Source organism: Hylobates moloch, unplaced genomic scaffold (genome assembly GCF_009828535.3).
Source record: "Hylobates moloch isolate HMO894 unplaced genomic scaffold, HMol_V3 SCAFFOLD_37, whole genome shotgun sequence".
Classification (NCBI taxonomy): Eukaryota; Metazoa; Chordata; class Mammalia; order Primates; family Hylobatidae; genus Hylobates; species Hylobates moloch.
In genome coordinates this window covers 1,207,235-1,222,186 of record NW_026652312.1, presented here as the reverse complement: position 1 = coordinate 1,222,186, position 14,952 = coordinate 1,207,235, and positions in this window count along the sequence as shown.

Genomic DNA, 14,952 nt, shown 5'->3' with positions numbered 1-14,952 from the left:
AGAAACTAATTTCTCCTTGATCTAGAGATCCCATTCTCTTGGGGGTGGGTTTGAAGTGGGGCCCAGATATGAGAGATAAGTGCACAGTATAAAGAGAGCTTACCTCACCTGAGAGGATTCAGAGAAGAGAGACACCACGCAAAGGAGTCATACAGAGCTGTGCATTGCCTCATCACTCAATGATGAAACGCTGTTTGGCCATAGCTACTCAATTTTGAGAAGGCTCCAGCCAGAAGGCATGGTAGAAATTCTGGCAGCCAAATATATTTATTGGTTTTATTTTTTAAAAGGCTAGTGAAGTGAAGCAGTGGGAGTGGAGAAGGAACAAAGGAATCTGTAACTGGTTGTGATCAATTAGTTGCAAACATCACTGCCTCATACCAGCCTGGCAGACAATTTTAGAATTATAGACTCTTATATATGCACTATTAGTTGAATTCAAATAAAGGATTTTTTTCTTTGTAAAATAAATGTATATTGCTGATTGTGTTCTAACCACTATACTGTTTGCTGAGTTGCCAGGCATAAAAGCATCATTCATATCTAATTTCAAATCTTCAGGAGTAATAACTCTTTTGATATGATCAAAGTTTATAAATGACCTAATGCTTTTAAACTAAATTTAGCATGCTTGGAAAACAGATTTTTAAATATTTCCATTTAATAAACCATCTAAATTCCATAACCATCTTAAATATGTCTCTATACCTTCCCTTACTCTTTTTGCTCATTTCTTCATCATTTAAAACATAAATTACAGAAACTCGGAGTAGTTGGACCATTTTCACAAGATATAAACCATATGCCTATGTTCTCATCTGGCTGTTTCTCTTCATTTCTCCAAGGGAAATCTGATAAGCTGAAAACTAGAGATCTACATTTGCCCACTGGTGAAAATGGAGTTTCTATTAGACTACATAGAGTCATGAGATTTTATGGGATAAGCATAGGAAAGAAGAATTTGAGCAAGCTTTGGCAAGATAGGAACAGATAGAACACAGCTCTTGCTATACCAAGAATAAGTGGACCTTTGCCTCAGGCCCAGTACACTTAGAGTGTTCTGTGATTCCTAGGATTGAAGAAAAATGGATGGTAGTTCCAACAGTTGATGCTAAAAAGTATGATACATAAACAATAGTATTTACTTACATGGGTGCCATATGGGAATGATAAAATTTTAATGATCACTTTCTATTTATATAGACACATATTTTTGAAAGTATGCCCTTAGTCCTTACATTTAAGCTGTAGTTTCACGATGTTTTTTAATTCAAAGTGCTTCTGCTGCCCATGTAAACCTAATTGTACTTTAGAAAAATATTGATGAAAGGGGAGAAATACCTAGATTGTAATGTAATCTACCCAGGGCACTCAACCCTAGAGTTCAACAAAGCATCACACTATAATAAGAGGGTATTATAATTTTACCTGTATCACAAAATGTTAGAGGTATCTTCAGCTGGGGTGATGAGACATTATAGGTAGATCTTAAATCTGATTATTCCAGCTAAGGAAGCCTTGAAATTAATGCTTATTAATAATGGTCCATGGACTTTTGAAGTATTTTATCTCTACAATATACATAAAACATAGTCTGAACTATATCCCAAATGTCAAAATTAAAAAAATTATTAATCATATCATCCTAAGAAGAATACATTAGTGGACAATCATATATACACATTTATCTCAAACAAGAAGACAGAGCAGGTCAAACGCACAGGCTTTGGCAATAGCCTGTGTAAGTTTGCTTCCAAATTTACCACTAACCTTGGGCAAGCTACCTTGGGTGAACTACTCTCTACCTCATTTTGTCAGTTGTACTGTGGATATTAAGATAGTACTTTCATTGTTTGTTCTAACAATAAAATGAGCTAATTAAGGGTCATAAGGCTCTTAGAAAAATCCCTGACATTTTAAATATGTTAGCTATTATTAGGGAACATGACTTTAATAGACACTCACTTTTCTATGTGCTCTAAATCAATCAATTTCATTATTACATAGTCTTATTTGTAAAGATGAGTGCTAACTTACTGCAATACAGGCACTCTGCTAAGGATCACACACAAACATATAAATATCTATACATAAAACCTCACCTTTTCTAAGGCTTTATATGTACTATTATAATACACATACTATTAAAAATCAAACAGGAAACTGAGGCTCAGATCTGCAAAGTGACTTCTCTAAGATTATAGACCTTTGAAATAATAGGGAAAAAAACCCAGATTGGAATAGGAATATTTGAGGATTCCTCCACAAGTGGTATACTATAGACCCCCATAATCAAAGGGGAATATGTCCCAAGAATTCCAGTGGATGCCTGAAACCATGGATAATACCAAACCCTATATATACTATGTTTATATATATATATATATAGCTATATATATATATACGTGTATATATATCTATATATATAAACACGTGTATATATATAGCTATATATAATACATACATATATGTTACTTTTGCAGAGTGCTTTAGATTTCAGTTGTCTTATGACATTTGCTTAATTAGCATGGAGCCAGGTTTTCTTTTGATGGAAACGCCTATTTTTTCCTCAGGGAGTACCTAAAGGAAAAGGAGATTTTATCTGTAGTTATGTTTGAATGTGTAGGGTCTGCCTATGGTCACTAGGTTGCCCAGGGATGTAGCTGCCTATAGGTTGCTACATGCACATGTATAGATCTGGTTTGAAATATTAAACTCCAATACATTTCTCTTTCTCTGTCCTAAAGATAAATTTGTTCTGCTTCTCAAAACTATTTTGGCATTCCAAAATGGAGCTGCTGAGACTCTAATAACCCAATTAATCTTATATAATACAATCATCTTCTCAAAGTAGAGATTCTTAGGAGCATTTGGGGAATTGGAGGTTTGAGAAACAGTTTCAGGGACTAGGGCTAAATAAAATTTCATGTTCTTACAACAGAAGCCATAGAGAACTCTCAAATGTAGGCCTTGTTACTCATCTTTACCCCATCTACCTAGAATTCTGCTTTCCTCTGAGTATTTTTAACCTCAGGTTTCCCATTGTTTTTCTTTGGTCTACTTAAAAGAGCCACAGTTTATCAAACAAGTCCGAACCCCTTCAAAAGCTTTTATTATGACAACAATATACCTTTAAATTTGGAGAAACATGTATAAAATAGTCATTGATGCCCTGATAACAAAAATGTTAAAGAAAAAATATGCATATTAATATGGCAAATAATATAAAACCACAACTATGGAATTAAATTGCTTATATGTTATAGCTTTAAAAGAGAAAACTCTAAAATAAATTTCAATCATTATCCAAGAAAATATTAAAGGCTATCTTTTAGGAATATGTCAGTAATTATTTAATAGATACCTTAGGCCTGGCACGGTGGCTCACGCTTGTAATCCCAGCACTTTGGGAGGCCGAGGCGGGCGGATCACGAGGTCAGGAGATCGAGACCACGGTGAAACCCCGTCTCTACTAAAAATACAAAAAATTAGCCGGGCGTGGTGGCGGGCGCCTGTAGTCCCAGCTACTAGGAGAGGCTGAGGCAGGAGAATGGCGTGAACCCGGGAGGCGGAGCTTGCAGTGAGCTGAGATTGCGCCACTGCACTCCAGCCTGGGTGACAGAGCGAGACTCCGTCTCAAGAAAAAAAAAATAGATACCTTAAATGTATTTAATACTCTGCTAAAAGAGTCAGTGTATTTTTTTAAAAATGAAACATGGTTTCTAATGTAAAGTACTTGAATGTTTAATTGTGAAGGATGACTTGCTCACACTTTAAACATGAGAATAAGAGCAAATATTGACAAATGTGTAACCATATCTAATAAGGGCAAGAAAAAAAATCTGGGTTTTCTATTTCCATTATTTAAAAGGACAGTAATCTTAGAGAACTTACTTTTCAGCTCTGAGCCTCAGTTTCCTGTTTGATATTTAATAGTACATATGTGTGTGTGTGTGTGTGTGTGTGTGTGTGTAGGAATTAGAAAACAAATAGTACTCTTATGATTCACTAATATGACTATGGTATGGTGGGAGTATAAATTAGTTCAACCATTGTAAAAGTCAGGCAAATCCTCAAGGGTCTAGAACCAGAAATATCTTTTGACCCAGTAATCCCATTACTGGGTATATGTCCAAAGGATTATAAATCATTCTACTGTAAAGACACATACACACATATGTTTCTTGTAGCACTATTTACAATAGCAAAGACTTGGAACCAACCTAAATGCCCGTCAATGATAGACTGGATGAAGAAAATGTGGCACATATACACCATGGAATACTATGCAGCCATAGAAAAAATGAGATCATGTCATTCGCAGGGATAGGGATGAAGCTGGAAGCCATCATTCTCATTAACCTAACACAGGAACAGAAAACCAAACACCACATTTTTTTTTTTTTTTTTTACATTCACACTTCTTTATTGATGCCATTAACAGTGTTTTGTCATCCAGCTGATGAAGCAGTGCCATGTCCCCAAAAGCATCACATCGCAAGACTACCCGGAGCCTCATACAACCCCTCACCCCTGTGTTCCAGCAACTCCCTCTGCTCCCAGGTGGGGGGAGGCAAAGGATGACCAGAGGTGGACTCTGTGAGGATGTGCTAGTTTAGCGGAAGCCAAAGGATTACATCCCTATCCATAAGAACCTCCTTGTGTGTAAAAGTCGTTTCCGTATTGGTGTCATAAGAGCCGTGGTGCGCTCCCGCTGCCCCCCTCCACCACTTTTATGGAGGTCAGAGGACCCTTCTTTGAGTCAGGATGCAGCTCAACCCAATCAGTCACACGCCTTTCATTGTATGCTGCCTGGCTGCTGAGACCTTACCAAGAATAGCCCTCACCTCCTTTCTGTCTTCTCCCCATGCTTATTTAAACAAATGTCTTCTTTCTAATATTGGGCAGACTGGGGAGGGGAGAGCACCCTCTTCCCATCTCTCACCCCTCTCCCAATTATATTTCCCTGTCTGAAACTCATTTCTCTCCCTCTCTCTTTCTCCCCCTTCTTCTCTTTCTCCTTCCTTTCTCAGTTTCTCTCCAGGATTTCATTTTGCTTCAACAATGGATAGTTGTCTAAATGGAGAATACCTTATTCCTTAGAGTATGACAAGAGATTTTTATAAAGTCCCACCTCTGTTTAGGACTCATTGTGTTCCAGATTAAAATCAAAGTCTACCCAGCCTTTCAAGACTGAGCTGTGTGTCAGCCTCCAGCCTCATCTCTTTTGCTCTGTGGCTCACCACATCCCAGCCACCAGGGGCTTCTTTCATTCATAATAATAGCTGTCATTAGCCAAGCACACCTAATCCTCACAATGACCCTATGAGGCCAGAGCAGTTATCCCTGCTTCACATGTGAGGCGACTGAGGCACAGAGAGTAAGTGACACATGACTAGTAAGGGGCTGGTGTAGGATTTAAATCCAGGCTGTCCAGCTCCAGACCACTGCATGGAGCTGCCTGTCTCCAACATGTCAAGCATACCAAGCTCTTCCCTACCTCAGGGCTTTGGGACTTGCTGTACCTCTGTCTGTTAGACTCCTCTCCCAACCCCTCCACTGGATAACATCTGTTCATCTTTTATTTTTTAAATTTTATTACTATTATACTTTCAGTTTTAGGGTACATGTGCACAACGTGCAGGTTTGTTACATATGTATACATGTGCCATGTTGGTGTGCTGCACCCATTAACTCGTCATTTAGCATTAGGTATATCTCCTAATGCTGTCCCTCCCCCCTCCCCCCACCCCACAATAGTCCCCGGAGTGTGATGTTCCACTTCCTGTGTCCATGTGTTCTCATTGTTCAATTCCCACCTATGAGTGAGAACATGCAACACCACATATTCTTCCTCATTAGTGGGAGTTGAACAATGAGAACACATGGACACAGGGAGGGTAACAACACACTGGGGCCTGTCAGGGGGTAGGGACCAAGGGGAGGGAGAGCATTAGGACAAATATATAATGCACGCGGGGCTTAAAACCTAGATGATGGGTTGACAGGTGCAGCAAACCACCATGGCACATTTATACCTATGTAACAAACCTGCACATTCTGCACATGTATCCCAGAACTTAAAGTAAAAATAAATAAATACATAAATATCTAAAATGACTACAATTAATTAGTGATTTCAGCAAATTTGCTGGTTATCATCTTATAATACAAAAATTGGTTGTGATTTTATATATGAGCATATATATGCTTTTATATATGAGAATTTTAAACAGAATTTTGAAAATTAAATGTAATTTCAAAAAATTTGGCAGTGACCTCAAAAATATTAAATGCTGAAAACAAATCTCATGGATAATAGGCAAGATCTCTACATAGAAAGCAATAGGCATTATTGAGAGATATTAGGAAGAACAAAATAAGTGGATAAGTATTCTATGTTCATGACTTGGAAGATAAATTATAGATTTCAACTTTTCCTTATCTACGGTTCAATGCAACACCCATCAAAATCTTAGATTTATTTTGGATATAAATTAATAAGTAGAGTATAATATTTACAGAAAATTATTTGTAAAAAGTCAAGATTCTCTTAAGAAAATATGAATTTACTTGCTCTATTAGAAATCAAGTATTATCATAAAACTACTATAATAAATAAAGGATAGCATTGGTGCAAGGAAGAACAAATAGAACAATGGAATAGAAATTAGTCCAGAAAAAGAAATACATATTTAGGGATAACTAATTTAAGAACAAAAATAAGACTGAAGTGTATAGAATGGTGCTGGACCAAGTGAAAAATCCCTAAGGATAAACACTGAAGCTTGACATAAACCATAAACAAAGTCAATTGCAGTTATATTATTAATGCAATGTCCAAGGCAAGATTATAAAGCTACTAGAAGATATTATTTATAGAATATCCTCATGATTTTATGTAGAGAAATATGTGTTAAAAAAAAGACACAAAAAATATTAACCATAGAGGAAATAATGATAAATCGGACAATACTAAAATTGATCAATTCTATTTCTCAAAATACATTAAGAACAGAGTGAAAAGGCAAGCCAAAGCCTGGACAAATATATTTATAATGCACAAGTGGTTGATATTTAGAAAATGTGAAGATCTCCTACACATCAATAAATAAAAAGAAACAAAACCTAAGAAAAATAAGCAAAAGCCTTAAACAGGTAATATTTGTCGTATTATCCCTGGATATAAGCCATATTCAAATAGCCACAAAACTTATGAAAGACTCTCAAGTGTATTAGTCATTAGGGAAAGGAAAATTAAAGCCTGGGGTAGTTAAAATAAAATATGACTGTCAATATCAAGTGTAATGAGAATGTGGAGCAATGGAAAATCTCATAAGCTGCTAGAAGTAATTTAAATTAGTCTATAAAACCATTTGAGAAAATAGTTTGAAATTATCTACTGAAGTTGAAAATAAAGCTACCATATAATTTAGTATTTCCACCTAGAGATATATACAATAAAGGAAAATATGCAGTTTTACAGCAAGATACATGTATAAGAATGTTCACAGCACTATTACTGGTAATAACCAGAAACTGGGGAGAAACCACACACATGCAAAAAAACCTATCATCTCTCAGTAGTAAAAGGAATAATTGTGGAATATTTATATTTTATACAATGCTGTATGGAATGCAAAGATACTTATAATATATAACTCATAAATGGTTGATATTCAGTTAATAGGAAGATCTTCTACAACTACCTCAGGAATTTAACCTCAGAATTCTGATTATTTTTCTTTGGTCTCCTTAAAAGCATTCAAATACCATACACCATTGAAATACTATACAGCATTGAGAATAAATGAATTATAACAATAATATAACGAATCTTACAAACACAATACTGAGTAAAAACTGGACACGTATATTATATAAATTGGTTTATATGAATTTCAAGACAAGTGAAAATAAACTTATTGCTGTGGACTAAATTGTGTTACTCCAAAAGTCATCTGTTAAAGCCCTAATCTTCAATGTGATGGTACTTAAAGATGAGGCATTTGGAGATAATTGGGTTTAAATGCGATCATGGGATTGGGGCCCTCATTATGGGATTGGGGCTCTTATAAGAAGAGACACTAGAGTGCTCTCTGGGACCACAGACCCAGGAAAGACCATGTGAGAACATAAAAAGAAGTTGGACATCTGCACCCCAAGGACGGGGCCCTCACCAGCTACTGACTTTGTTAGCATCTTGATCTTGGACTTCAGATCTCCAGAGTTGTGAGCAAATAAATGCCAGGTGTTTCAGCCACCCAGTCTATGGTTAATTGTTATGGCAGCCTGAGTATTTAAGGATGCATGAACACGTGGTAAAGCATAATAAGGAAGCAAATATCATAAAAGTCAGGGTAGTGATTAGATTTGAGAGGGAGAGAGGCAGTAGTAACTGAGAACGCTGTGATGAAGGCTTTTGAGATTATTTCAGAGTTCACATCTTGAACTAGGCAGAAATTACCTTGATTTTTCGTGATGATAATTCATTGCACTTTTCTTTTTGCATGCATATTTTTAAATGCTAACAAAAGAAAATAGTGATGTCAATTATTCCTGGATGATAACAGAGACCAGGTTATGATCTGCTAAATGTGGTTTCATCTTTTATCCTTTAATATTCACATTTTTAAGGAAAATCTGTCATATAGGTCCTGCTCAGGTTTAGCCAAACTTCACTGCCATCATTGAACAAAGAATACTTAGCATGACTTAGATCTCACTGATCCAGTGAGAATTCAGACAACTGTCATTTGTCTCTGATGGAATTAGATTGATAGGCTGGAGACAGATCAATGGAACTGCTTAAATGCCTGCTTAAGTTATTTACGCATTATTCCACAAGACAGTTTTCTATTTTTCTGTGTTTCTCAGGTCCCAGATCCCCTGCATTAAATACGTCTGGGATATTCACCAGAAATCTAAGCTCTTAATCAACTTAATTAGAATTTGCGAAGACAAGGACCCACACAAATATATATTTTTTAAATCGTCATATCTAATTCTTATCTACACAAGATTTTGGCTCAACTGCAGTTAGTAATGTGGTAACATGAAAGTTTTTTTTTTTTTTAATTAAGAAGTGACATGATTGTAGTTATAAGCCACATTGAAGACCCTGATATGTAGACAGTTATTTGTGTCTATATTTTATTTACAACAAAGCCAAAGGCAACAAAGTTACACAGAACATTAATCAGCAAGTTTGGTTCCACTGGGAAGCAATGCTAAATAGTTTGCCTGCAAATTATTTGCAATTCAATATTCAAAATACAGATACCTGTGCTTCAGCTACCTTCCCTCCCAAACTAAGGAGCCTTGGTTGAGAACCCTTGCTCCATTCATGATATGCTTCACAGTTAGATGGCAGATAACCAGTTATTCTTGTTATCTGCCAATTGACTGAAAAATAGGGCCATATGAGAAACTGTGGCACAATTATCATTTGGAAAGGGTTAAAATATAACTAGGCATATATAAAAAAGTAAATTTAAAAAAATAATGAAATACTAAAATATTTATCAATTTTTAACTTTTATTTTGTAAACATCATTATGGACTTATGACTTTGAATATATTTTTCTGCTTGATTATTCCAGTGGCTTTGCTGTCACTGGGTTCAGCCTACTCACTCTGATGTGTACTTTAAGCCCCCAGATTTGGAACTCATTAAGAGAGAAGGGCAGGGAAATACGAAGGAGGAATAGCTCCTTGTTTCCAGAAAGCGAGTGTAATTTCAAAACATGACATGATCACGCTGAAATAACAATAGGGCCAAATACAAAAACTACTATTGGCCATCTTGTGATCTATTAAGCATCAAAATAAGAAAAATATTGGTATTCAGTTGCAATGGTTCTTAAGCAGGGACAATTTTGGCACCCAGGAGACATTGGCAATGTCTGAGGACATTTTTGATTGTCACAATGAGGGGGAATGCTACTGGTACCTAATGAGTAGAGGCCAGGGACACTGTTAAACATCCAACAATGCACAGTACAGCCCTCATCAAAAAAAAAGAATTTACCATCTAAAATGTCAACAGTGCCAAGGTTGGGAGACCCAATGAACTGAAACAAATTCAGACTATAAAGATACTCCATAAGGATGAAAACCATATAAATGCAAAGAGCAGAAGGTTGCATGCAAAAGAGTAAGTTTAATGCATTTTTTAAACTGGTTTTCATATGTGAGTGGACTGGCATATCTGAGTGTGCTGTTTTCAGGGTTTTGTTGATTTTTGTTAACAATATGCATGACAATCAATATTTAGTGTTTGTTAACTGTGTAATAGAGAGGAAAAGTCATTAGTAAGCCAACCTGAACCAGAAAACCAAGAACTCTATTATACACTGGAGAGTAGTCAGCAGAGATAATTACAAGAACTATCAGGTAGAAACAGGGTTTAGTGGTGGATTCCAAGATAGTAGTTTAACCAAATTTCCACAAAAGAGAGTTAAGTGTACAGACTAGTCTACTTTGGAAGGGAAATCTTTGTATGACTCTACTAATTTATAATGAAATAAAAAACTATCTGAGATGTCTGTAGCCATGACTTGATGGATAAGAGAGTAAAATAGGGAAGGCACAAGAAAAAAAATGACATCCAAAAGTCTCATGAAATAGCTTATGATCTTTTATTCAAAGGAGAAAGCCAGACCAATCAGTGCAGACTTCATGGCTTGAGAACATATTATTATTTGGGGATCTGTTCAGGTTATTTTATGCAAGGGAATGAATATAAATGCTAATTTTGTAAATCCACAAATCCAGGGTCTCAATATCTTTGTAATGGTTTAAGTGTTGGTGTAATAATAAGATTTGTGGTAATTTATTCTCTGTATATTTGATCTATTTTAAGGAGTGTAAGCATTCAAAAGATCTTTTATATCAGATTCCTATTTTTATTAAAATTCAGAACTTGCCTATATTCTAATTAACTTTTGGATGGTTAGTGAATTGGATTTCTAAATGTTTATTTTTATTCATTAAAAATGTAAGTTGTACCTAGAGATATAGGAAAATTTCCTAACGATTTGTAAGTTTAATAAATTGAAGGTTAAAGCAAAAGTAATCAGTGTTTCTCTCCAAACACAATAACCCCTGGAACTTTATTAGCAAGAAGTGGCAATAGAGCATAGTCCAGGTGTTGGTAAACCATGGCCCACATGGCCCATAGGTCAAATTCTGTCTGCTGCCTGTATTTTCATAGCCCACAAACTAAGAATAATTATTACATTTTTAAATGGTTGAAAAAAACTAAAAATAGAATTTTGTGACATGAAAATTATGACAATCAAATCCCAGTGTCCATAGTATGCTATTCAGTGTGCTGTTGGAATATAGCCAGCCTCATTCATTTGTGTATTATCTCTGGCTGTTTTCATGCTATAATGTCAGAGACCGTGTGTTGACAAAGTCTACAATATTTACTATCTGGCCCTTTACAGAAAGTTTACTAGTCCCTGAGGTAGCAGTTACAAGCTTGGGCTCTGAACAAGACAGATTGCTTCAATGCCAGGTTTGCCGCTAGTAGCCATGAGATGGGCACACTTGTTAAACTCTGAGGATTCCAGTGTTTCCATTTGTAAAACGAGACAATTTTAGTGACCACCTTATAGTCTGGCTACAAAGAGCAAGTTTGTTAATATGTGCAGAGCACCTAAAAGGGTGGCTAGAAGTAGGAAGCCCTTAATGTAGGTTCTTACTAGCACTAACTAGTATGAGGCTCACTTATTGATATTTCTAGAGTGTTTCTGGAAGGAGTGCATATGCTATCAACTTGGAAATGTGTAATTTTTAAAGTTGCACAGTTATTTCAAGTTATAAATTAAAATTTGTATACCTTCTAAATATCAGAGCCCTGACACAAAGCCAGTTGGATTTCCCTTGAATTTGTCCCAGTTCAAAAGGTTGGTAGCAGAAGAAAGAATCAGTGAATACTGGAATCACGTGGACTTTGGAATTACGCAGGCTTCAGCTGAATTATAACTCTTCCCCTAGCAGTGTGTCTTTAAAAATAATCAATGTGCCTTTATGGATATAATTTTTCTCATCTACATAATTAATAAATGTATACCATTGGTCTATATATCTGTTTTGGTACCAGTACCATGCTGTTTTGGTTACTGTAGGCTTGTAATATAGTTTGAAGTCAGGTAGTGTGATGCCTCTTTTTGTTTGTTCTTTGTTCTTTTTGCTTAGGGTTGTCTTGGCTATATGGGTTCTTTTTTGATTCCATATGAAATTTAAAGTAGTTTTTCCTAATTCTGTGAAGAAAGTCAATGATGGCTTGATGGGCAGAGCAATAAATCTATAAATTACTTTGGACAGTATGGCCATTTTCATGATATTGATTCTTCATATCCATGAGCATGGAATGTTTTTCCATTTCTTTGTGTCCTCTCTTATTTCCTTGAGCAGTTGTTTGTAGTTCTCCTTGAAGAGGTCCTTCACACCCCTTGTAAGTTGGATTCCCAGGTATTTTATTCTCTTTGTAGCAATTGTGAATGGAAGTTTACTCATGATTTGGCTCTCCGTTTGTCTATTATTGGTGTATAGGAATGCCTGTGATTTTTGCACATTGATTTTTTATCCTGAGACTTTCTTAAGTTGCTTATCAGTTTAAGGAGATTTTTGGGCTGATGCAAATACAGATGCTTGGACCTACTGAATCTCAAAGGATGAGACCCAGACATTTGTAATTTTAAAGAAAGCTAAACAGGTAATACTGATGTACATGCAGGCTGGGATGAAAATCACAAAATTAAAATGCTTATGTGAGATCTAAATGAAATGAGTGTCAAACTCCCAGAAGGGGACCTGCATCAACAAACCTGCCCCTATCCAATACTTTCTAATATCTCAAACATCACTCATTTAGGAAATTAGAGATAATAGAAAAGTTGAACCTGGACTGCTTATCTTTATTCTAGGACTCCTTCACAGAGGAAGGATCATTTCTGTGCCCTAACAATAGGTAGCAAACAGACCTTGTGCCCCTCAACTTCTGGGGGAAAAAGAAATGCCTCTATCCAACAGTCAGAATTTTTTGAACCCTCAAAATTGAAGAACAAGACTGCTCTTAGAATCTTACCAAATAATGCTATTAACTGATAGAATTAAAAGTTCAAATATTTAAAGCATATTTTCTTTAAAGGTCATATTTTTATCAAAAATAGACCTTTTCCCCTTGCACTCTTGCAAGCTTATTGACACTTAAAATCACTAGAGCACCTGTAAGGCAGTGGTTACACATAGCCAGCTCTATTCTCTGTGGTTCAACATCAATACAAAGTCTCATTAACCTTGTCACTTTCTAGTCCTTGAGCACAATGGGATATGTCAGGCAACTGCCACTGTCTGTGTGCTGTAATGCATAAACTTAATGGGCTTGGAGAACAAGACTTCCAGCAGTGCCACGAGCTATTCAGAGATACTTTTCAGCTAGCAAATATGTTATTCTGAACCATCCAGCTATTATTGGAAAGTATAGAGCCTTTAATTTTGGTTTAATGATGTTTTTATGGAGATTTCAATAAAACTCAGATCTCATTTCAAAAGTCCAAGAAAAATTAAAAGGGATCTCCTTCACACACAGTCCTAGTGACATTAAATAACGCCATATGTTGGTTTCCTTACCTTCTTCTCAGCTACTACCTAAACGGTTTTGAAAGATAGCTTCACCTTGTGGATTCAATTGTGCAGAGTCTAAGGAGAGTTTCCAAAAGGAACTTAATTCTCTTAAAATTATTGTAAGAAAAAGAAAACATGTGTAACTGGATGTAATTGGTAGAGATGTCTAAAAGTTTCTTCTGACAATAGAAGACATAAACTAGGATACTGGACAAAGTACCCTTATACCTAAGAGCTATATAATTAGTGGTTTGGTTTGGATCTGTGTTTGCCAAACTCTGTCAAACTGTAATCACCTGTGTTGGAGGAGGGGCCTGGTGGAAGGTGATTGGATCATAGAGGTGGATTTCCCTCTTACTATTCTCCTAATAGTGAGTGAGTTCTCATGAGATCTGGTTGTTTAAAAGTGTATAGCACCTCCCCACTCTCTTTCTTCCTCCTGCTCTGGCCATTAAGACATGCCTGCTTCCTCTTTGCCTTCCACCATGAAAGTTTCCTGAGGCCTCCCCAGAAGCCTGCTTCCTGTACAGCCTATGGAACTGTAAGCCAATTAAACCTCTTTTCTTTATAAATTACCCAGGCTCAGGTACATTTTTTATACCAGAGTGAGAACAGACTAATACAACCACTACAACTGTCCCCATCACACCCCACAAATATAAATCTCATTGATAGAGTATGTGGCACTTAACAGACGATTGGTAGAAGAGCAAGAACAGCCTTGCAGAAATGATGCAATTAAATCATATTAGGAAACCAGTCTTGTAGTTAAAATAATTTTCATAAAAGAAAGATAAGTAGGCTAAATCTACAGTATGAGAAAAGGTGTCTATTTTATGTTATTTTTTCTCCTAATACTACCACTATCCTTTAGAAAAAGAGAGCTCATTTCTGGAAAACACCGTAACACATTTTGCTACATGGAATCAGACTGGATGTAGTCTCAAAGAGCTGGTCCAGGGAAGATCAAAGTCAGGGTCAGTTCTAGGCTGATAATCACTATTGCATATTCTATTATTGACATGTTAGTGCAGAAATTTAAAAGCTTACACAGCATCAAAAATGATTTTCTTTATTTACTAAATTATAAAATTGGAAATGATTTCAGTGGTCATCTAACTGGGATCTTGTCGCCACCACCCACAAACACACACTGGCTTTATACCTTTCTACTTTGTTTCTGTCTGTGGGTGTATTAGTCAGGGTTCTCTAGAGGGAAGAACTAATAGGATGGATGGATGGATAGATAGATAGATAGATAGATGATAGATAGATAGATAGATAGATAGATAGATAGATAGATAGATAGATAGA